The sequence below is a fragment of the Chinchilla lanigera genome, unplaced genomic scaffold (genome assembly GCF_000276665.1).
Source record: "Chinchilla lanigera isolate Chin_1 unplaced genomic scaffold, ChiLan1.0 scaffold00022, whole genome shotgun sequence".
Taxonomy (NCBI): Eukaryota; Metazoa; Chordata; class Mammalia; order Rodentia; family Chinchillidae; genus Chinchilla; species Chinchilla lanigera.
This window is the reverse complement of record NW_004955423.1, coordinates 16,017,041-16,038,920: the sequence shown is the minus strand read 5'-3', so window position 1 is coordinate 16,038,920 and position 21,880 is coordinate 16,017,041. Positions and strand designations below refer to the sequence as shown.

Sequence of the window (21,880 nt, the reverse complement as noted above, 5' to 3'; positions counted from 1 at the left end):
CAGGCAGAAGGAGGCTTCTAAAGGCATTGAGAGGACAGGGCTTCTAATTAGATGTGCATTTTAGGGGCCATCCTACCAGGCGTGGAAAAGAAACCAAGGGATGTGACCCAGCTGGCCATGATCAGCTGAAGACATGGAAAGCTGAACCAGGGGTTGGGCCAGCAGGAAGCAGTGTACCAGTGGATAGAAACAGTTAAAATGATCAGAGACAGGTGGTGGAGCGAGAGATCAGTGAGTGACTGGGCTGAGGTGAGAAGGTGTGGCAGGCTCTCCAGAGGAATCTTTCTACAGCTGTAAGAATTGCACCCTAGGAGTACTAACAGCTGCTCCTCAGTGAGTGTCAACCATGGCCATTTTATAGATGAGAAAACTGAGGCTGGGAACAGGCAGCACATGCCAGGAAATCACTGCACTGAGATTTGCACCAAGCCCAACTCCCACAGCAGTGCCCTTTATTCAGCATCATAAAGTTATTGTTCTGTTTACTTAGATGTTTTTCTCACTTGGTCAACTGAAATGTCAGCTTCCCCTTGCATTTGATTCCGTTGTATGCCAGACTCCAAGTTCTTGTAATTCCCTGGCCTTTGAGCCTCGATCCTCCATTATCTTCCCAGGTTGGGGTGGGACTGTGTTGACTTTAGGCCTCTTTCCAACACAGCAGAGGGCAAAGGCGCCAGTTCTGTGGAATCAGGCTCTTCTGGGTCACGAAGCATCACCTTCCTCTAATGGCAGTGCAGCTTTTTGTTTGTTTTAATGAGCACATGGGGCCTTTCTGTCTGTCTCCTCCTAGAGGAAGCAATTACAAATGAGAGCCCGCAGAAGGAAACCTCATCAGGTAGCTAGGGGAGGAGGCGAGGTGAGCCAGAGAAAAATCCCAAGGAAGAGTCATCTGTTACGTGGGCTCATACTTCAAACAGCATGTCTGCACCCGTGCGGGACAGAGGCGAGTCATCTGCTGCGTGCAGAGAAAGTACGGTGCCAACGAAGCGAGAGATCTCCCTCCTGAGCACCTGCTGCATCCCTGCACAGCGCACCTCCATACCCTGGCCCGGCATTAAACACTTCCGCGATGCTCTGAGTGCTTAATCTTTGTCATAGAATAAGTGGGACAGGCAATCAGGAGGGGCCTCCTGAAGGAGGTGACTTTTGAGCTGTGACCGGAAAGATGAATAGGGACTCAGGAGCCAAGTATATGAATAACTGTCAGAAACAGAAAGGCAAGGCCCAGTCAGAAGGGCTTCAGCATGGGGGGCAAGTGCAAGAAGGAGAGACTCCAGCCAAGTAAAGAACTTGGAGTTTACCCGAGGGACGAGGAGAAGTGAAGGGGGTGGGGATAGGCAGAGGCTTTCCAGTGGTGACCAAGTATTAGCATTCCAGTGCCTCCAGAACAGATTACACTGTCGGCATGACTTCCACTGATAGGAGTTCAGGCTCACAGACCTGGAGGATAGAAAACTGAACATAATCTGTTGACACAACCCTGTCGCCTTCCAAATCTGCAGCCAGGGACTCCTTGGTGCTCGTAGGCTGCAAAACTCTGGGTTTCCATGTCTCCTGGGCCCCGCCCTAACCCAGGATGCCCTGTCTTGAGGTAGTGTCCATTGCATCGGCAAAATCTCTACTTCCATAGGAGTCACTTTCATCAGTTGTGAGGAGAGGCTGCACTGGCCCCCAAGAGGCCCAGTAGGCTGACTGATGGGGCAAGGGCAGTCTGCCCCACCTCAGGCAGTGGCAGTCAGCATCTTCCCATAGCTGGGGATAGAGATGTTTTCTGGTTACTCCTGGTGGCTTCTCCCACACAAGCAGGCAGCTGCCCTGCCACATGAGGGTGGCGGGTCAAAGTATCTATCGTCCATCCATCTCTACAAGACCACTTCCGCATTTAGGTTCTATCTCAAGTGTACCATTAACTCGTGATTTGTTTTCAGGGAGTTCCCACTGGCTTGGAACAATCCAGGGACATAGGCGGATCTCTGTCGATTTTCAGCAGTGAAGAGATCTGGGCTTCAGCCCAGCTGCTCCCTGTAGGTCAGGACCTAGTGGGCATCCCATAATGCCCCAAGCTTCAGCTTCCGCTGGAAGACAAGGGTATGGCTGTGGCACAGTGGTCCTGCATGTTGAGGATGGGTCAGAATCACCTGCAGGGCTCTTCAAAACACAGACTGTGGGCCCCACCCCAGAGCAGCTGATTCTGTAGGTGTGGGGTGAAACCTGAGATCATGCATTTCTACCAAGTTTCCTGACCTTGCTGCTGCTGGCTGGGAAGCCAAGCTGTGAGAATCACCGGCCGAGGTCAACTGGAGACTTCTGCCAGGCATATTATTCTGTGCTTCTGTGAAGTGCATTTCAATGTAATAAGACTAGCTGCTGTGAATTGTCTAACCCTTGTTAACAAAAATTTGAATTCAGTACAGAAATATATCCTACCCACCTTATTTTTCCTTCTGAGTTTACCTCTCCAGAGTTAAAGATGTTGCTTAATGGGCTCTTCTTTGTTTCTTTTCTCTGTGTAGATCATGCACTCTCCTCTAGCTACTGGGTTCAACATACAAGGCCTCTGTAGAAGAGAGACAGGTGTTGACCCTGAGTCCGGTGGGACCACCGCTTCTTGGTGGCACTTACTTAGAATGGAAGGTGGGGTGCCATGGGTGGAATTAGAAACCTCAAAATAATGGCATACTTTAAACCCCAAACATGCACAACTTCATTAGTCATCAAGAAAATGCAACTCAAACATATAGATACTTTTTCTTGCCCATTAGAATAGTTATGATAAAAAAAGAAACAATACTAAGTGTTCACACAGAGAAATTAAAACCCTTATATCTCATAGGCGGGATGTAAAATGGTACAGCAACTTTGGAAAGCAGTTTGGCAATTTCTCAAATTGTTAAACAAAAGTTATCCTATTGGGATGGGGACAGGGCTCAGTGGCAAAGAGTCTGTCCAGCAAGTATGAGGTCATGAGTTCAATTCCCAGTACTCCCCGCAAAAAATCCTATTATCCTATTATCTAGAAGTTCCACTCCTAGGTATCTACCCAAGAGCAATGAAAATGTATGTCTGCATAAATATTTGTATGTGAATGGTCATAATACTATCATACGTAATAACCCAAAATGGAAACAAGCCAAATGTCTAGCCTCTAGTAAAAGGGTAAAATGTGGTATGTTCATGCAATTGGATATTAGAGCAATAAAAAGAAGCAAAGTACTAATGCATGCTATAGCACAGGTGAATCCCAAAATTATTATGCTAAGTGAAAGAAGCTAGACTTAGAAGCCTACACAATTATCAACTCTTTTGCATGGGGGATACATTTCCAGGGGGCGTTGCCAAGTGGAAATCAAATCACACAGAGTATCATACCCTATATACACTATACTTTCTCCTATGCATGCAGACTTTACATTTTTTAATAAAGTTTAACTTCTAAAGTAAGCACAGTTATAGATTAGCAACAAGGATAATAAAATAGAACAAAACAACATACTGTAATAAAGTTTATATGAATCTGAGCTCTCTCTTTCAAAATATCTTACCTATTATATCCTCCCTTCTTGTGATAGGGGATGATACAAGGCGTGGGTGAAGAGAAGAAGCGAATGATGTGGGTATTGTGATATAGTTTTAGGATACTGGGCAGCATTACTCAAACACAAGCACCGCCATACTGATATCAGGACAGTCAATCTGACAACCAACTAAGGCTGCTAAGTGACTAGCGATCAACCGGGATATACAGTGTGGGCACCCTGAGCAAAGAGCTGATTCATTTCTCAGGCAAACAGAAACAGGACAGCATAAGATTTCATGAGGGCTACTCAATATAATTTTAGATTTATTTGTGGGATGTTCCATTTAGTATTTTTAGGCCACAGTTGACCATGGATAACTGAAACTGCAGAAAATAAAACTTCAGTTGAGAGTGACTATTTATCGTTTGTTGTATGAGTTACTTATGTGGAATAACCCTCTAAAAAAGTTACATTGGGCTAGATGTGGAATTGAGAGTGGCTACAAGCGGGTGTGAGATTTCTTTTCCAGATGATAGAAACAGTCTAAAAGTAGATTATGCTGATGGTGCCCAACTCATGTTTAAAATGGGTCAATTTTATGGTACGAAAATTATGCACCAGTAAAGCTGTTAAAAACACATTTAAAAAAGAGAATGCAATTAAATGTTAAAAATGGGATTTCCTGGGCCTCTCTTTGAAGGTCTATTGCTGACACTGGCTCTGAAAATGTACACGAAATTCCAAATACTATGCTTTAGGAAATAACACCTAGTTATCCAATCAAAAAGGGTCAGGAAGTGGTTACTGGCACACCAGTGATACTTAAATCCAACACATACATCTATTTCACATCCTTTGTGGACCAAGCACTGTGGTGAGTGCTTTCTATGCCCTATCATTCAATTATTTGTTCAAAAATCTTTGTTGAATTCATCTCTGTGCTGGGTACCATTCTGGGAGCTGATAATACTGTGTGAATAGAAAAATCCCTTCCTCTGTGGAACTTACATCCTAAGAAGAAAGAAAAACAATAAACATCACCCAAACCAGTAATTAAGATTCCATTAGATAGTGATACATGAATTTAAGAAAAAAAAAACTAAGCCAGGGTAATGGGAGAGTGATGGGAGATGGGAAAGGTTTATGGTTATGATTGGTTATGATATGGTGTTAGCTTAGATTGAGAGGTGGACGAAGGATGAGGAGGGAGGCAATTCTACATCTAGCCCAATGTAACTTTTTTAGAGGGTTATTCCACATAAGTAACTCATACAACACCTGAAGGTATGAAGGAGGAGACAGGCAGGCATCAGGAAGAGAGGCTTGGAGGGGCTGTCAGCCGTCACACAGTTCTCCAGGGATAGATGACAGCAGGCACTGCAGGGCTCGGGGCTGTGCTATAGAGTTTGAATTAGAGTGGGTTTCTTGTTCCTGGAGCAATAGGAAGCCACTAGAAGATTTAAACCGAGGAGTAAAGTGACCTGATTTACATATTAAAGATGACTCCAGGCCCCAGAGACACAGATATGAGGGAGGGAGAGGATGAAAGAAGGAAAGTTAAAGAGCTCAGAGTGCTATAAGAGCCAAGGAGAGATGGTTGAGGATTAGGGGAAGGAGGTTGCAGTAGGGATGATGAGAAGGTAGGAGTGGGCATGAAGTTCAGAGGGTAAATCCAGTGGGAGGAATTGTAGGGCATAGAGAGACATACCATGAATGACCCTTGAATTTTGGCTTGAACAGCTGAGTGGGACACCAGTAATGAGACAGCAAACCTGTCCATTGAGATTACCTTTGCTGTGTTCGGGATACAGATGAAAACATGTATTCAGAACGCTGCACAGCTTTGTCCCAAAATTGCCCCCTTGAGGAGTTGAGGAACAAGTTCAAAGCCAGTGAACTTATTTTACACATGGCTCAGTGCTCACTACTGCCCCCTGCCTGAGGAGTTTATCCCAGCTAGCAGGTGGATAGAAGTCAGTTAAGGCGGTTGTCATGGTTTATATCTAGATGTCTCCACAAAGTTTCATGCACTCAGAGATGATTGAGAAGTGATTGGATCATGGAGGCATGATACCTATCAGTGCATTCGTCCACACATGAGTTTATAGCTAAATATAATTTGGAGGTGGAGCCTGGTGGAGGAGGTGGGTCACTGGGGTGTGGGCGGCAACGATAGCTCTCCCTCCTCCCCCCTTGATCCCTCTATGCTTCCCACCACCAAGCCATAAGCTACTTCTCTGCCATGTTCCTCTGCCCCATCACCCTGCCTTGCAGCCAGCCCACTAGGGACTGAAACCTCTGCAAACTGTGAACCTTCGTAAGTTGTGGGTATTAGGTATTGTGGCCCAGCAATGAGAAAGTAACTAAAACTGGTGTTGGGCAGAGAAGGGAAGACTTCTTGGCCCTAAAGGCTGGTGGGTACATTTGTCACTGGATAAAAGGGAAGGGAGCTTCTTGGAAAAGTAACATTTTTCCAGTGAATCACATTAAATAATCAGCATGGCTTACACCCAAGTGTTGGCCTGAACTGAGATTGACGGCTAATAAAAGCCTAGTAATTACAGGAAAACATCCGATTGGAAAACGCAGAGATTCTCAAAACACCTGAAGCCATTTAGTATATCTTATGTTTGCTCCAGACCAACAGGCAGCTCCCAGAGCAAGACCGGTCTCATTACCGAGCTAATGGGCATTATGCTCTGAGGTGTATTTCCTTCTGCCAAATAAATCAGAATTTTAAGAAGTGAAGCCTGGTACCGCCAGGCTGCAAATGTTTGCAAGGACATCACTGCGAGTTTTATGTGTCAAGTTTAATTTGACTTGGCCTAGTCTGCTCTCTTAAGAAAGGCTCCGGAGGCATCCACCGGGTCACACAGAGAATTCTGTCTGCTCTGGCTCCTCGGGCTGTGACAGAAGTCAGACCTCGATTTCCTGAGCACGCTGCCCCAACAGGAATTGCTCCTGTCACCACAGCCCGAAGGGGTTAGTGGTGATGAAAGTTGTCTTGCTTCCTAAGCTTGGGGATTTGTTTATTTTGGTCTGTCTCTCTTTAAAAAAAAAAAAAAATAAGGGTAGAGAGGCGGCAGGAAGGGGGATGGAAGAAAGAATCAGTCACACATTCTAAAATATTCTAAAATATTCATGAGCCCCCACTGCCCTAGGTTCTGGGGTGAAGACAAATGCTTACAAATTATAGCAGTGCAAAGGGGCTAACAAAACTGATAAGCTGTGTGTGTGTGTGTGTGTGTGTGTGTGCGTGTGTGTGTGCTCACACATGTGTCCCTGCGCGGCTGGCTGGTTCCCTGCCCACTTGCAGGGGCTGGACGGCGGCTCTGAGTCTCAGGGGCGGGAACAGAGGGTAGCTCCTCCATGCACTGTGGATTTTCCTATGCATTTTTCACCTCACAACAGCTCTAATGACCTTGGCATCAAGCTCTTACTGGGGATTAATAACTGGCTGGGCTTAATGGCCCTTACTGTGTCCTGGGCCATTTTCCCAGCCAGCCATTAATTCCAGGCAGTGCCCTGGCCTCTGGCCATTATGGCTCTGGAGCTGAGAGGTCGCCCTGAAGCAAGCGGCCACAGCCTCCTTCTCCATGGCTCCATCTCCCTCCACCAAAGGCATCCACACCCGGGGCTGGGCTTATAGACACATTATATTAAATCAAGTTTGGTTGTCTTCAGGGGTTCATTTTCTCAGCAGACAGAAAAAGTAAAAGATTGGTTTCGATGCGCTCACGCCTCTACTCCCGTCCCTCCCTCGGTTCAGCATTAATTAAAGGTTTTTTATGGGGCAGGATGGAGGAAAGGTTACCAAGACTGGAGTGGCCCACTAGGACATTTTCTACCAATGGAAAGAGCTGCTCTTGTAATGGGGCTTCAGGGAAAATGTCCCAAGGCACCTGGGAGGCCGACCGCCCTGAGGAGGAAGGCAGAGAGGAGGGAAGGTCTTGCTGGTGGAGAGTCCTCTGGGACTTCCCTCCTCTCCCATGTCCTCCTCAGCACCCTGGGAGCAGAGGGGCAGAGCCGTAGGTTAAACTTCCCATCGTCTGCTCAGTGACTGCTCCACCCAGCGTACCTGTGCTTAAGGGAACATGAAAATGCTGCATCAGGAAACGTAATCCACCAAGGCGTGAATATTTCCACTCACCTTGTGACGCCAAGGAGTCTCAGCACTGGGGTGGAGGAACGCGGTGGGCTCAGATGATTGTAACGCATCCTCAGAAACAGGGTCACACAAGTTGTATGAATTTAGCCATCCTGCTTCCAAGACATCCTCTGAAGGCAGCGAAAGGACTTCCTCTCTTCTTTGAAGTGGTTCTGCCTTCAGGACATGCACTTCTCAGCTGCTGGAAAGACAACACTATGTTTGGGACAGTTACTGTCACCTTCTTGTCACCGCTTACCGAAAGGACTTGAGGTGGGATTCAGACTTCAATCTCCACATTTTGTTTGGGCATCTGCACGACTCAAGGAGTGAGTGTCAGTGGCCATGGTAACAGAACACCGAGCTCCCGGATGGAGGACTGGCTTAACCCCAGGATGTTCAGAGGTGACAAGTGATCACAGAGGGCCAGGGGGGCATGGTCCATGGGGAAATTTGAGCTTCCCTGAAAGGCTGTCTTCCAGGGAAAAGAGGAGGAGAACCAGGTCCTTGAGCTCTGTTTCACCTGCCACCCAGCCTGCACCATGAGAATCTCAGCAGGATGATTCATTACAGGGAAAGAGTTGTTCCTGGGGCGCTTCCACAGACTGCTTCTCCAGTAATAGTGAGCACCAGGTCCAGTATGATTAATCAGACTGGAAAACTCAGGATAATCCTAGGTGATTCTAACGCAAAAAACCATGTTCCCATGGCTTTAGGTCCTAGGATGATCTTACAGAGTAGCCTTTCAAAGAAAATACACTGAGTAATATAGAACCTCAGGGATGAATTAAATGCTCAGGAAAGATCTTTTAAATGAATGAATGAATCAATCAATTGATCAATCAATGCCATCTCACCATAAGTATCTAGTTTGAAGCTAGTTATATATATTACACAGGTAACAAAGTTAATAACCTCACTTGTGAAAAAGTCAGCCTTCAACTCCTTGTCTTCTGACCCTCATTATTAAGTAACAAGCTATTTATAGATGCTTCTTACCACTTTTGTGGAAATATTTTAGTGGGCTTCTTCATGAGTAGCAATGATGTGACCAACCATTCTGGCTTATCTGGGACCAAGGAGTTTCCCAGGATTCGTGACTTTCAATGCCAAAGCCAGACCACCCCAATACACCAGGCTGCGTGGTCGCCCTAAGTGTTTGCATCAGTCCTGTGGATCTGCCACCCTCTGTCAACATTTTGCAGTCAGGCTTTGGCCTCCATTGCCTCACTTTCAGCCACAGCCAGCCTCTGTCATCTCTCTTCAGTGGAGACTATGTTGACCAAGGTCATCAAATCCAAAGGACACTTTCCAAGTCTTGTCCTATAGTGGTCTATGGCACCATGAATACCCCCTCTTTCATTGGTTTCCACAGCATAATCCCTTCCTAGTTGTCTATCCACCTTTCTCACGGTTCTGGACAGATTTACATATTCCCTTCTCTTTGGTCCCGTGTCCCAACATGCCTAGTTACCATACTTACTGTGTGGCCCTGAATTGTTTGTCTGGGAACAACTTCAACCTGGGCTTACGCTCCTGGAGAAGGAAGTGCCTTGTTGGATTTTTTCTCTATAGCACCAAGTTCAGTGCCTAGCACATAAAAGGAACTTTGTCCCTGATTTAACTCCCTCCTCATCATTTATGAATGAGGTGTGCCAGGAAAATATTTTCTCTACACTTTGGCCACTGAAATTGTCCTTTGCCCCAAGAGTTCACTCAGGGGATTCAGAAGGTCTCCTTCCTCTGGTTTCTAGCAGTTTCCTGGGGGCAACAGGGGCCACCTTCTGGGGATCAGGAGACAGCTCTTCCTCAGGAGAAAGGGCAGGTCTCAGCCACATTTCACTGTCACGGACTGACAGAGGTTCCAGCTGGATGAGTGTGCTGTGAATGAAACTCTAAGGAATGGAGGATTTGGACAGAAGATCTCTGTCACTACTGCACCCTACCAGTGGGTTCCCAGGAGGGAGGAAATGTGGTGCGCAGTGAGGTTTGCAGCCCTCTCACAACACTGCTGGACCACACTGGCATAATGGCTGATCCCACCAGCTCTGAAGCCACGTGGCCTGGGTTTAAATCCCAGCTCTCCCACTTCCTAAGCGTCTGATCTTGTGCAAACTGCTTCACCTCTGTATCCGTCAGTATTCTGGTTCATAAAGTGGGGGTGATAATATAATATCTACCTGAAGGGATTATTTGAAAGATTCATACAGTGATGTGAAAAGCTCAGGGAATGCCTGGCACATGGAGAGCACTCAGGAAATATTAGCTACATGAACACCATTTCTTTTACACGCCCAGCCTTGTTGTGCTCGAAACAACCTTCAGTGCTCATTCTTCATCAGCTTCCCCTCCTTAGCCCCCGCGCCTTGCGCCCAGGCAGCCAGTTCTCCGGGAGCTGCAGCGCTCCTGGGTCCGAGTGTGGGCCGGACTCATACCCCCTCCTCAGGCCCTGTCAGACCTCTAGGCCCTCCTTCCCCGGCCCTCCATCCCTCCCTGAAGTGCAGACTTTGAATGCTTTCATTTTCCCATGTCTGCATTTTGACGCCTAACACAGTGCCCATCCCCTAAGATTCATTATATACCATGGGAATGTCGAGACTGTCAGTTACTTCACAAGCTTATAAACCCAAGGTGTTCACTACTGCTTGGTCAGTACTTTCAACGTGTTCCACACTAGTCAATAACCCTCAAAGCATGTCATGTGTTCAGTGATCACATGACAGGTCCCCAGCTAAGGACTGGGCTCAATCACATGCAGTTGCTATGTTTGCAGGTCAGGCATAGGCACCTGATCCGATGTGTATCTTAATTTTGTTCATTCTACTGAGGTAGAATAGGCTGGTTTTTCCTCAGTTAGAGATAAAGAAACTCAGGTTTGTGAAGGTTAGCAACTTCCTAAGGTTCCGTAACCATTAATAGGCAGTAGAGACAGGGCCCCGAGCCCAGGGTCTTAGGCACTGTGCCTTGAGGGGAAGTGACTGCCCTCAGATGCCCTCCGCAGATTCCAGGCTCAGGGAGTTCGCAGAGGAAATACCAGACTGAACATCCGCAGTGCCGAATGAAATGGGCTTTCTGGAGGCTGCACAGGGAACGAGGGTGAGCTGTTCCCAGCGAACAGAGAGGAAGGGCAGAGGCTCTGGCGGAATCGGCAGGCAGCTTTCCTTCCGAAGGTCCTGATTGTCATTGTCTCTTGTATTGCTGGCCCTGGCTGCAAGCTCTAACTGCATTATTTTCTAGTGGCCACTAAGAGATCTTTCTCATTCAACAATGTTGCCTTTGTCAGAGTGTCAGTTTTCAGAAAGCAAAGCCTTGGCTTGAGCATGAACTGCGCCCTGCTGGTGGCATGGTCCCTGATACACCCGCACGGCCAGGGCTCCCATGGGCACTTGCTGACTGCCCTTGAGAGCAGAACCAGGCTGTGCGATTCCTGGGTGAGCTCGTGGCTCTGAACTTATGCCTTTCTTCACATTTATGAACATAGGCCAGTGCAGTCTCTGTTTCTGCCTTTAAACTGGGAGAAATAATCCTGATTCTTACTTCAAAATTATGGCATTGATGGGGTTACAGTCTGCAAGCTACTTCTCATCTGACTCTATGTGATGTTTATTTGGGGGTAAACATTTATGCAGCATTCAAGAATATTAATACATGCTTACCTTGTGAGGTGAGTTAACAGTATCAAAGACAGATCCCTGGCAATTTGTAGTAAAGTCCTGGCTTCAATTTGGGGAACTCTGGATTCAGAAAGTCCTAGCTTTGAAAATACCACCCCATTACTCCACAGGCACTAGTCCTTGGGCAGATTTCCTAACTTTGCTAAGCGCCAGCATCCTTACCCATCAAATGACCATGATGCTGGGTTCACGGGTCAAGATGGTCACTTACAACCAGGGAAGGTCCAAGCCATTGTTTAGCAGTTAATCCCAGCAATCCTTCTCGCTTGTCCAGTGTTTCCTGTCACCAGTTTAGCAAAGAAAGTAGGGATCCATGATGTCACAGCAGCGTGAGCAGGACAAGAAAGGGAATGGAGGTCCTTACCCTGAGGGCGGAAGTAGTTCCTGGGGCCAAGGGAGCGGAAAGTCCTTTGTGCCTGACCCTGTCCTTCTCCTCCCCCCTGCCTTCTAGCCCCTGAAAATGCACTGCAGGGACTGTGCCCTGGTGACCAGCTCGGGACACCTGCTGCGCAGTCGGCAAGGTCCGCAGATTGACCAGACTGAATGTGTCATCCGCATGAACGACGCCCCCACCCGCGGCTACGGGCGCGACGTGGGCAACCGCACCAGCCTGAGGGTCATCGCGCACTCCAGCATCCAGCGCATCCTGCGCAACCGCCACGACCTGCTCAACGTGAGCCAGGGCACCGTGTTCATCTTCTGGGGCCCCAGCAGCTACATGCGGCGGGACGGCAAGGGCCAGGTCTACAACAACCTGCAGCTCCTGAGCCAGGTGCTGCCGCGGCTGAAGGCCTTCATGATCACGCGCCACAAGATGCTGCAGTTCGACGAGCTCTTCAAGCAGGAGACTGGCAAAGACAGGTGCAGGGCGCGGGCAGACTTGGCTGACCACGGATAGCAAAGCGCTGGGAGGGTTCATGAGCGGAGCCCCCACTGCCTGTGCCACTATTCAGAGCTCCCCGCAACGTCCCCAGAGCACATCTCTATTTTTGAGAAAAGGCTACACAGCTGCTGGCCTACATTAGTAAGAGGGGCAATATAAGGCATGTGATTGAAATACAGTATGTGGTGAATATTTCAATTTTTTTTAATTTAGTAGAGCAAAAAACACATTACCTTTAACCCCCTCAAAATCCTCCTCACTTTGAGCACACTGATGCCATCCTGCTTCCCATTTTGTGAAGCAGTTCTGGAATTCTTCTTCTGTTGTGCTGCTTGGCCCCATCAGTGTCCTGAGCTGATTCAAAACGTTTCCCTTTCTTGGTCATTTTGACCTTTCCTGGTCATTTTGACTTTGGGGAAAAGCCAGGAGTTTCAGGGCACCAGATCTTGTGAATGACAGGGAGGACACTGCCTGAAGTTTTTCTGAGCCCGCCTTTCCATTGACTAGCAGTCTGCAGCAGCAGTCCCTGTATTTTTGATCATACCTTGTAAAGACTGTTAGAAAGAGGACATCCAGAACTGCTTCAGAATGTTGCAAGAATGATGGGATAAATGTGTTGCAAGCAAAGGGGAGTTTTTGAAGGGGATTAATGACAAGATGCCTCTTACTATGGTAATTTTTTTTAAATGTAAACATCCACCATATATTTTGACCACACCTCATAGTAGCCTTAATGCATATCATTTTATTTTGTGATTACTTACTGAAAAGGAGCATCTGGGTTTACTTTTCCCTTTGAAAGGCAAACATTTACTCATTCATTCATTTATTCATTGAGTGAGTACCTATTATTTGCTCAGCACTGTGCTTGCTTCCGGACATAGTGAAAAATGAGACCCTGCCCTCGAAGAACATAATCTTGATCATTCACCCCACAGGGGCCAATGTGCAGAGGATCATGGGAGGGGACAAAAACGGTGACATAGCATGTATGGCAGGAGACGCGCCATGGTCTTGGGCAGTGGTTCTGAAACTATTCATTAAAACACAGAAGCCAATGTAAAGAGGCATGGAAGATGGTTCTTCTAATGTAGAATGGAAGAGAACGGGCTATATCAGCATTCATCCCACATAGTAGACAAGGCAAAGGATTGCTTCAAACACTTTTCTTTCAGCTGACAAGTAAATAGATAAGGAGCTTAAGTGATGAAAAATGATCACAAATCAGTAGTGACAGTTTTATAACCCTAGGCCCATAGTAAAAACTAATGAATTATACACTTTAGAAAGTAAAATGAAACACATACATATATGGGTGTGTGTATGTATACACTCTCCACCAGGATGTAAAATGTATTTTTTATTATAAATTGAAGACTTTTTATAGTTACTGGTAACAGTAAGGAAAGGGCTTTGTCAGAAAGGTAAACTGAGACACACAGCTAGGCCAATATCTACCCAAGCAAAGAAGGCGTTCTTCTAGGTTGCAGGAATGAGGTGTGAGAGAGGAGCAGAAGTTGGAGAAAACCTTGGGGCTGCAGCCCAGGGAGGAGGGGGCATTTGTACAGGATGAGGTCAAAAGGTCCTGAGCCAGCCGAACCCTGGGGAACAAAGGACACAGGTGTGCAGGGCAGCAGGTCGTGGGTGGGAACACACAGCTCCCAGCTGGAACTCGGACTCCAGTGCTCTCTGCCAGTTTGTTTGGTGGCCTTCTGTGTGGACAGGAGTACCAGCTGTTGGGCTGCTCTAACATTTACATTTCCTTCATTCTAAAACATGTTCTTTCATAACTAATGTCCATTTACCGATGCAGTCCACCACTTTAAGAAATGTGATGGAGCCAATTTCTTATCTTAAAACTAAACAGATATGGTAGGTGAAATAAAGAACATAAAAATACCAAATCTATTATTTGACCAACATGGGCAGAATATCATTAGAAAACAGTCTTAAAGAAAGACCAAAGCCCAGGGTCTCCCAATTTTTTGTGTGCAGAAAAACTACCTTTGTTAATTTGCATAGGTTTGTGATACATGATTACATTCTTTTAGGGAACTGGTACATGCACATATGGCATCTGGATCATTTTTATTCCCTTTCTCTCCCACTTCCCCCCATCTTCTTTCTATCTCCAAAAAGTCTATCTCCCTGTTTCTTACCATCTCTCCGTTATTTTACTCTTTAAACTATTTATATCTTAGATTTCTCATATAGGAGAATCCATGCAATATTTACCCTTCTGTGTCTGATTTATTTCACTTAGCATTATGATCTCAACAGTTTTATCCATTTTTCTACAAATGGCTCCATTGTATCCTTCTTAATGGCTGAGTAGTGCTCCACGGTGTGTATAGACCATATTTTCTTTATCCATTCATCTGTTGCTGGGCATATAAGCTGCTTCCATGATTTAGCTACTGTGCATTGTGCTGCTATAAACATGGGTATGCATGTATCACTGTAATATGATGACCTCCATTGCTGGTGGGCATAGACACTCATATAAGCACTTTAGAAAGCAATATGGAGATTTCTCAAAAAACTAAAAATAGAAATTCTATTTGACCCAGCTATACTTCTCCTTAAGAGCAATCTTTTTTAAACACTGGGTACTTTTCACCCACGGCTGGCGCTGCCGGACGAGACTTCAGGTTTGGAGGGGGAGGGGCAGTGCTGCTGCTGTCGGCACTATGGCCCCTTTGCCGAGCCCTGGCAGACACAGGTCAGCATGGCCAACAGTCACAGCAAGGCTCCTGACCACCACCAGCCACCCTGCCACCCAGCTGTGTGCTGCCCTTTGCCCTACTTTTAAGAGAGCTGCCACTCGCTCACAGGACTCCTTTAGCCAGGAAAGCACCTTACAAGAGATGAAGGAGAAAGCTTTTCACAGTTTAATGTCACTGCTTGGAAATTTCAAGATAAGTAGAAACTATCTCTTCCATAAAAAATACCCTTTTTTTGTGTAATAACTGTTGGTTAAATTTAAGAACCCTGAACCTCTGGTGCAAGATAACCACACCTCATACCAGATTTGCTTAAGGGAACAGCTTCGTGGGTGACTTGGAAACGAAATTATTCCATCCTTTAGCCACCTAGCATCTTTAGAAAACAGTCTCACACCAAGACATCTCCCAGTCATCACTAAACTCTGGCCAGTGAAACTCCGCTCCCTATGTCGACCTTGAGGGTGTCCCAGCCAGAAGGAGAACACCAAGGCCTCGTGGTGGATTCCTGGGCCACTCTCTCCACAGGCACCCATGTTCCAGGGCCACTTGGCCCCTACACAGGGGATTCACACCCAAAAGAGCTCAGTGCCAAAGTCCATAAACCTTAAGAGCATCTTTGTGCCTCCAGATTTTAGGAAATTCTTTTTCTTTGTTTGTGACTGTGTAGTTCAGACTGGTCTTGAATTCACTATGTAGCCCAGGCTGGCCTTGAACTCACAGCACAGCAATCCTCCTGCCTCAGCCTCCCGAGGGTTAGGATGATAAGCATGCACCACCACGCCCAGCTGGAAACTATTTTTCTTATTGACTCAATATTCTTCTGTGTCTATCTGCTTAACCTGAAGCTTGCTCCAAGCTAAAAGAACTAAGTCAAAAACAGCCCCTTCAGAACAAAACCATTCCTGTCATTTGAAACACAAAATATTCAGGGTGCAGTGATATGTCCTCAATGCTTGCATGTCTTGAAACCTAAACAGTAACATGCACTGAAGATATCTGAAGGGTAGAATATCTAATTTTCAGATCTCGTGATTGGGACATTCATTTCATGCTAATAATTTGAAGAAATGGGGAACTCAATAGATTTTGATTTATAGAAGTTTCACTCTACTTAAAAGTGAGGGGAAAATGGTTCAGGAACAATCTGCAATTAAAAAGAATGACAAATGACAGAGATGGCCAAGTGGTATTCTTTGATATTAGAAAGTAACTGTACTTGAAAATAACTTTATAATTGAATAAGGGGTACATTAGGAAAATATGATTCAGAACCAATATTATAGTAATTAGATAAAGGAAGCATAAATGAAATAACTGCAGGAAGAATATTTCCATAGAGATTATAAATGAGATTCTGGTAGAGCAGAAAGTCCTTTAATTGTAATTTAGGGTGCACTATAGAATTATCAGCTCAGTGTGTTACTTCATCATATAAAAGAATATCTGATAATTTTCCCTAATAAGCACATGACAGCTCTTCATAGTCTTTCATTACAGCTGATTAAGTGTAAAAACAGTAGATATTCCTTTGTTGGAAAAAGAGTTCCAATCTCTTTAGAAAGACAGTACAAAGGAGTTGTATTTTCTACAGCATGTGATCCCAGAAGGATATTATTTAGGAAGTCTGGGGAATTTTAAGTGAGTCTTTAAAGAACTCTTCGCTTGTGTTTCTTTAGCCCTCTACTTTGTATTCTTCCCATTTTTGCCCGCAAAGCTTTCTTATGTAGAGCCACATCCTCCTGTATTTCAGGCTGCAGCTTGTGGTCTGCGCTGCATCACATGAAAGCCGAACTTCGGCGAGGCTCTGGCCCTGAGTAAAGCCCCCACTGGTGCTTCCAGCAGCTCTAAAAGCATGGGGGATGTAGGCGTGATTCCCAGGTCAGGACCCTGGGGACAGAAGTGAGAGTCGGTCTCATCCTGGGCTCCGTAGGTCAAGGATAAGTGGTCTGTGTTGTCACAGCACAGAGGGGAGGACAGGCCGTAACTCAGGGGAAGGCACTTCCCTCTCCTCCCTTTACACTCAGGCAGCTCTGCTCCTTGCCGGCCCCCTCCAGCCTCCAAGGTCTCACGAATACACAGCCCCGGTGGGGTGGAAAGGAGACCAACTGCTGATGCCCGTGGAAACTGGAGGCGTCTGAATTTTGTACGTACTGCCCTGGTTGCTGGTGGTGGCTCCCACGTAAGACCCCAGTGTTGGAAGGGACTAAAAAAGCACCAAGAGGGAGGAGTGAATTATTGACTTGTTTGCTCAACCTGGCAATTAAGAGGGGAGGAAGGATCTCAGTGATCTACCCACAGCACTTGGGATGCTTTTCCTGGGTGTGCTCTCACTCAGTTGTCAAATCACTCACAGGACAGCATCCCCTGCCTGCTTCACAGGTGGGCAGTTCAGGGTCAGAGAACCCAGTAACCGCCTCGGATCCTCCCTCGGAGAAAACACAGGCAGAGAAGAGATGAGCCCATGGCATCCCCATCTTTGGGAGCTGCTGTGTGCTTATGGGATGTGACTGGCTCTGGGCGGAATGAAACCGAGGCAAAAGTTGAGAGCTCGAAAGTCGGAGCCAAGGGTGACTAAATTACCCATGCCTGTCAGGTACTTGACAAAACAAAGGACTTTTTAAAAATGCTCTTTTATTCCGTCCTTATATGAAATGGAAATAACGCGCGCTGCTTAACAAAGTCTCCGTCGGCCTCAAGGCGCGTGCTCCACAGGGCAGGCAGAAAGCCCTTCCGCAGCTCCGCTGCGCGCAGCACTCGTGGTGCTGGGCCACGGCTGGGTGAAGTCAGAAGTCTGACCTTGGGGATAAGGTGTTTGAAACTGGCTAATGAGGCGTGCCGGGGGCACTGGCAGAAAGGAGAAGCAGCAGCCCCCGAAGAATTGAAATTAATATCCACAGCAGCGTAGCACGGTAGACCAGCGAGTCGTTCTCTCAGGGTCAGATTAAACCTGGATGCTGTCTCCCCGTTAGCCTTGGGCTTGGTACATTGTTGACCTCAAGACAGAAATATGCAAAAGGGCAAAGAAATGAACAGCGAAATAGACAGACTCATACCCCAAATGTGTCCATTTTGGGCTTCTAATAAAAACCTTCAGAGGCCTTAGAATGTTCCGAGGGAAAATAAAGCAAATACTCAGTTAAATATAAGCATTTCCACAGTCTCTTTCGTGTGGTCATTAACACCTTCCCTAATGACTGCACTTCCCCGGAGGAAAGATACGCAGTGAAGATGCTGGTGTTACTTAGTCCACTGAAGGCAAGCTTTGACTTTAAGACTGATCAATCAATGAATTCATCAATAGACAGATGGTAGATGATAGATGATAGATGATAGATAGACAGACAGATAGACAGATAGACAGATAGATAGATAGATACAGATGATAGATGTACATGTTTAATCCTATTTAAATTACTGATTAATTCATTATCTAACCTGTTTGGGGTAGAAGGAGAATTTCTAGTTAGCCAAGTGTTCTAGAATTGTCACATAAATTTTGTCATCATACAAGAAGTTGAGCTGTAACACCACACACATTGAAACATTAGTCACTTTGCTGGTGACGTAGAAGTCCCATGAGCTTCCTTTTGCCTCACAGGTCCACCATGGTGGAGCATGCGCATCGGTTAGGATTGGGCAGTGTGTCACAGTGATATTGGTGTGAGAGTTTGATGTGATAAGGGTCCAGATAAGGACCAAATGGAGAGAGAGTGGGTGTGTGGGTGTGTCTGTTTATGGTCAGGTGAACTCTGGAAAGGATTTCAGAAAGTAGTGTGTGTAATCGTGACCTTACCTCCTTCCAGGAAGATCTCCAACACTTGGCTCAGCACCGGCTGGTTCACCATGACAATTGCGCTCGAGCTGTGTGACAGGATCAATGTGTATGGCATGGTGCCCCCAGACTTCTGCAGGTAGGACTTATTCTGCAAGTGTCATTCATCTGCGGTCCTATGCAGGGCTTGTAAATAGTCTCATTCTGAGTATCAACCACAAAACACGTCTGACTGTTTTCTTGAAGCAGTTAATTAGCATGTCCCAAGTCCTGGCCCTGGAAACAGCAAACAGCATTTAATTATGTGATATAAAATATTGAAAGTTTTTATTTATACTCCTGGAGAATTAATTCATCTTATGGGCTTCATTCATCCTCTGAATATTTATCAGCCAAAAGTAATGCAATAATTGGCATACTATTAACAATGAACAAGCATTAAGAAATATTAGTTTTATTCTCGTTTGAAAGGAATGTGGTAATTTTTTAATGAATTAAAGAGGGTGTTTCCTTTGATGGTAAAGCCTATTTTCTACAATTAATCTCTGAGCCTCTTTCTCTTGCGCGTTAGTAGCGTGGGCTTGCACTACCTAGCCCAAAGCTCAGGCCCAGTTATTAGGTTTTACCGCTGCAAACGTGGAGTGTGCACATCCCTGCTCCTCTTGCGCCCAGGCAGAGTGCGGTGAGTACCAGAGACGCACTGAGCAGTATTTGGGCCTGATGTCTAGAAGCCCACTTGAAAACTCACGTGTAAGTTAAGTACCGAGGCCAGTAAACTCAGGAAGTGTTTCAGGTTTCAGGAACGCTCAGTAGCCTGCTTCTGGCCTCACTCTTGGTCTTCAAATGGTCAAACTGGGGTAGGGAGCTACTTTTAACTTGCTGGTTAAAATTTAATCATGGTGGCCGATGGCTGTAATTGTAGTTCTCTGGGAAGATGCAGCAGGAAGATCACTAACTCAAGCCCAGTCTGGGCAACTTAACAAGTGGACAAGACCACGTCCTAAAGTTCAGATAGACAGATGAGAGAGAGAGAAAGAGAGAGTGTTGGGGATGTAGCTCAGCATGAAGGCCCTGGGTTTAATCACCAGGATCTCAAAAAAATATTGTTAAACTTTTGCAGGTTTAAAACCTTCATGTGTTTTAAACACAACAGTTCAAAGGCCTTAAGTCATAAATCAAAAGCTGCAGTTTCAATGTTTAAAGCAAGGATGAGAAGGGATACTTAATCATGCAGGTCTTGGTCTGCTTTCTGTTGCTGTGCCGAATACCACAGACTGACTGCATAATGTATGAAGAATAAAGGTTTATTCAGGCCAGGCGTGGTGTCGCATGCCTGCAATCCCAGCACTCGGGAGGCTGAGGCAGGAGGATCGTTATGAGTTTGAGACCAGCTTGGACTACAAAGTGAGCTGAAGGCCAGCCTGAACTGCATAGTGAGACCCTGTCTCAAAAAGACAAAAAAAAAAAACGTTTATTCAGTGTTGGGTTATGGAGGCTGGGAGGTCCAAGGCCCCAAGGGGTCACATCTGGGAAAAACCTTTTTGCTGCAGGGAACTCTAGAGAGTCCTGAGGTAGCACAGGGCATCACGTAGTGAGAGCGGGCACATACAAGGCATAGCGCCAACTGGCCTTTTTAACAGACCGCCCTTGAGATAACCCACCCATCCCTCAATCCATCCAAAAGAGCAGAACCTGGGTGACCTAACCGCCTCTTGAAAGCGCCCTGTCCTCCCTCTTCATACCTCACAAGCAGGGTGAGATTTCAGTGTGGTTTGGGTGGATGCCTTCAAACCACAGCACTGCTGTACCATGTACCACTTTCCTCCACCCTTTCTAGACCAAAGCACCAACACAGCCACAGCATGGGTTGATGTACAAGAGCCAGGTCACAAAGGAGAAGGAAACGTAGGGATGCAGAAAAGCGTGGCCCACCGAGGGGCCTGTGCAGGGCCAGACTGCAAGGTTAAAGCTCCGTGTCTGTGTCTCAGGTCCTCGTCTATTGACGTGGAGGCGACGATGGTAACACACTGCGTCAGGGAGTCGTGGGTAGATTGAATAAGCGCGTGCGTGTGACGGGCTTGGAACAGAGCCTGGAACACAGCAAGCATGGGGCTTGGCAACCTAGTTCCTCATCACTTAATCGCCAGCATTGTTTCCCTGCTTAACAACCTGTGTGTAAAAACAGGTAGAATGGTTTAGAAAAGCAGACAGCCGCCCCAGACCCCCAGCCTAACAGAGGCAGTGGGAGAGGCACTTAGCAACACCCAATGTGATGGCCATGGGGCAGGTGTAATTAGGCAGTGCTGCCATTAGGACACCAGGAAGAGAAAGCATGCATAAATTGAAATGTTAATGACTTAGAGTGTTCAAGGAAATACTCCACGTACTATGGAAAATAAATGGAAGGCGAGCTAACCTGTCATTTCTCTTATTCAGACTTAGTTCATCATGACTCCGTGTACAGTAGGACAGAAACAATTTATGGAATGATACTAACAAGGAAATTAAGATAATGTCCGTGTGCCATATGCTGCCCCAGCTCTGTGTTTCTGCTTGTCAGCTGCCGTTGCTAAGGTTCAGTAGGTGTCTGCCTGAGAGGCTTTCAGCAGGAACTCCTCCAAAGGGTCCCCCCTCCAAACACAGGATCCCTGTACCCAGAGATCTGTGGGAGAGTCGGGGAGAGCTGGATATCCCCTGGATGGAAAACTGGGGGCCAGGGAGATCTCGATGCTCTCCATCCTTAGGCCTGCGTGGGAAGGCAAGAGGACAGGAGCACTGCAGACCGATCTCCCAGTTCCTCTCCTCTCCACTTCCAGGACATGTTGGCTGAGCCACCAGATGACAGTTGCTAACTGTGGGACCCTGAGCCTTGCTTTTCTCATCTGTAGAATGGGGATAAGAAAACACAGGGAAGAGCAAGATCACAGTGAGGGTAAAATGAGATAGCAGGTGTGGAGTGCTTGACCCAGTGCCCTGCACACATCTTATGCACAGGAATGATTATTTAGTATCATTAATACTGGTAATATATGAATATAATAAGATATAAAATAATTAAAATGATCCCAAGCATCATTTTAGAGTTGCTCTGAAAGATGCCAGTAATTTGGGGGGCTGGGATTCAAAGAATAAGAGTCAGGCCTTCCCTCCTGGCGGCTTG

At 46.3% G+C, this 21,880-nt stretch overlaps 1 long non-coding RNA gene across 1 annotated transcript; it reads right to left on the bottom strand.

Annotated features, from left to right (window-relative positions):
* Positions 1-486: 486 nt before the first annotated feature.
* Positions 487-7,860, bottom strand: LOC102021888. Its single transcript, XR_260972.1, has 3 exons — positions 7,669-7,860; positions 2,432-2,557; positions 487-786 (listed from the first exon to the last, which is right to left on the bottom strand). It is a non-coding gene; the product is annotated as an uncharacterized LOC102021888 (long non-coding RNA).
* Positions 7,861-21,880: the final 14,020 nt, after the last annotated feature.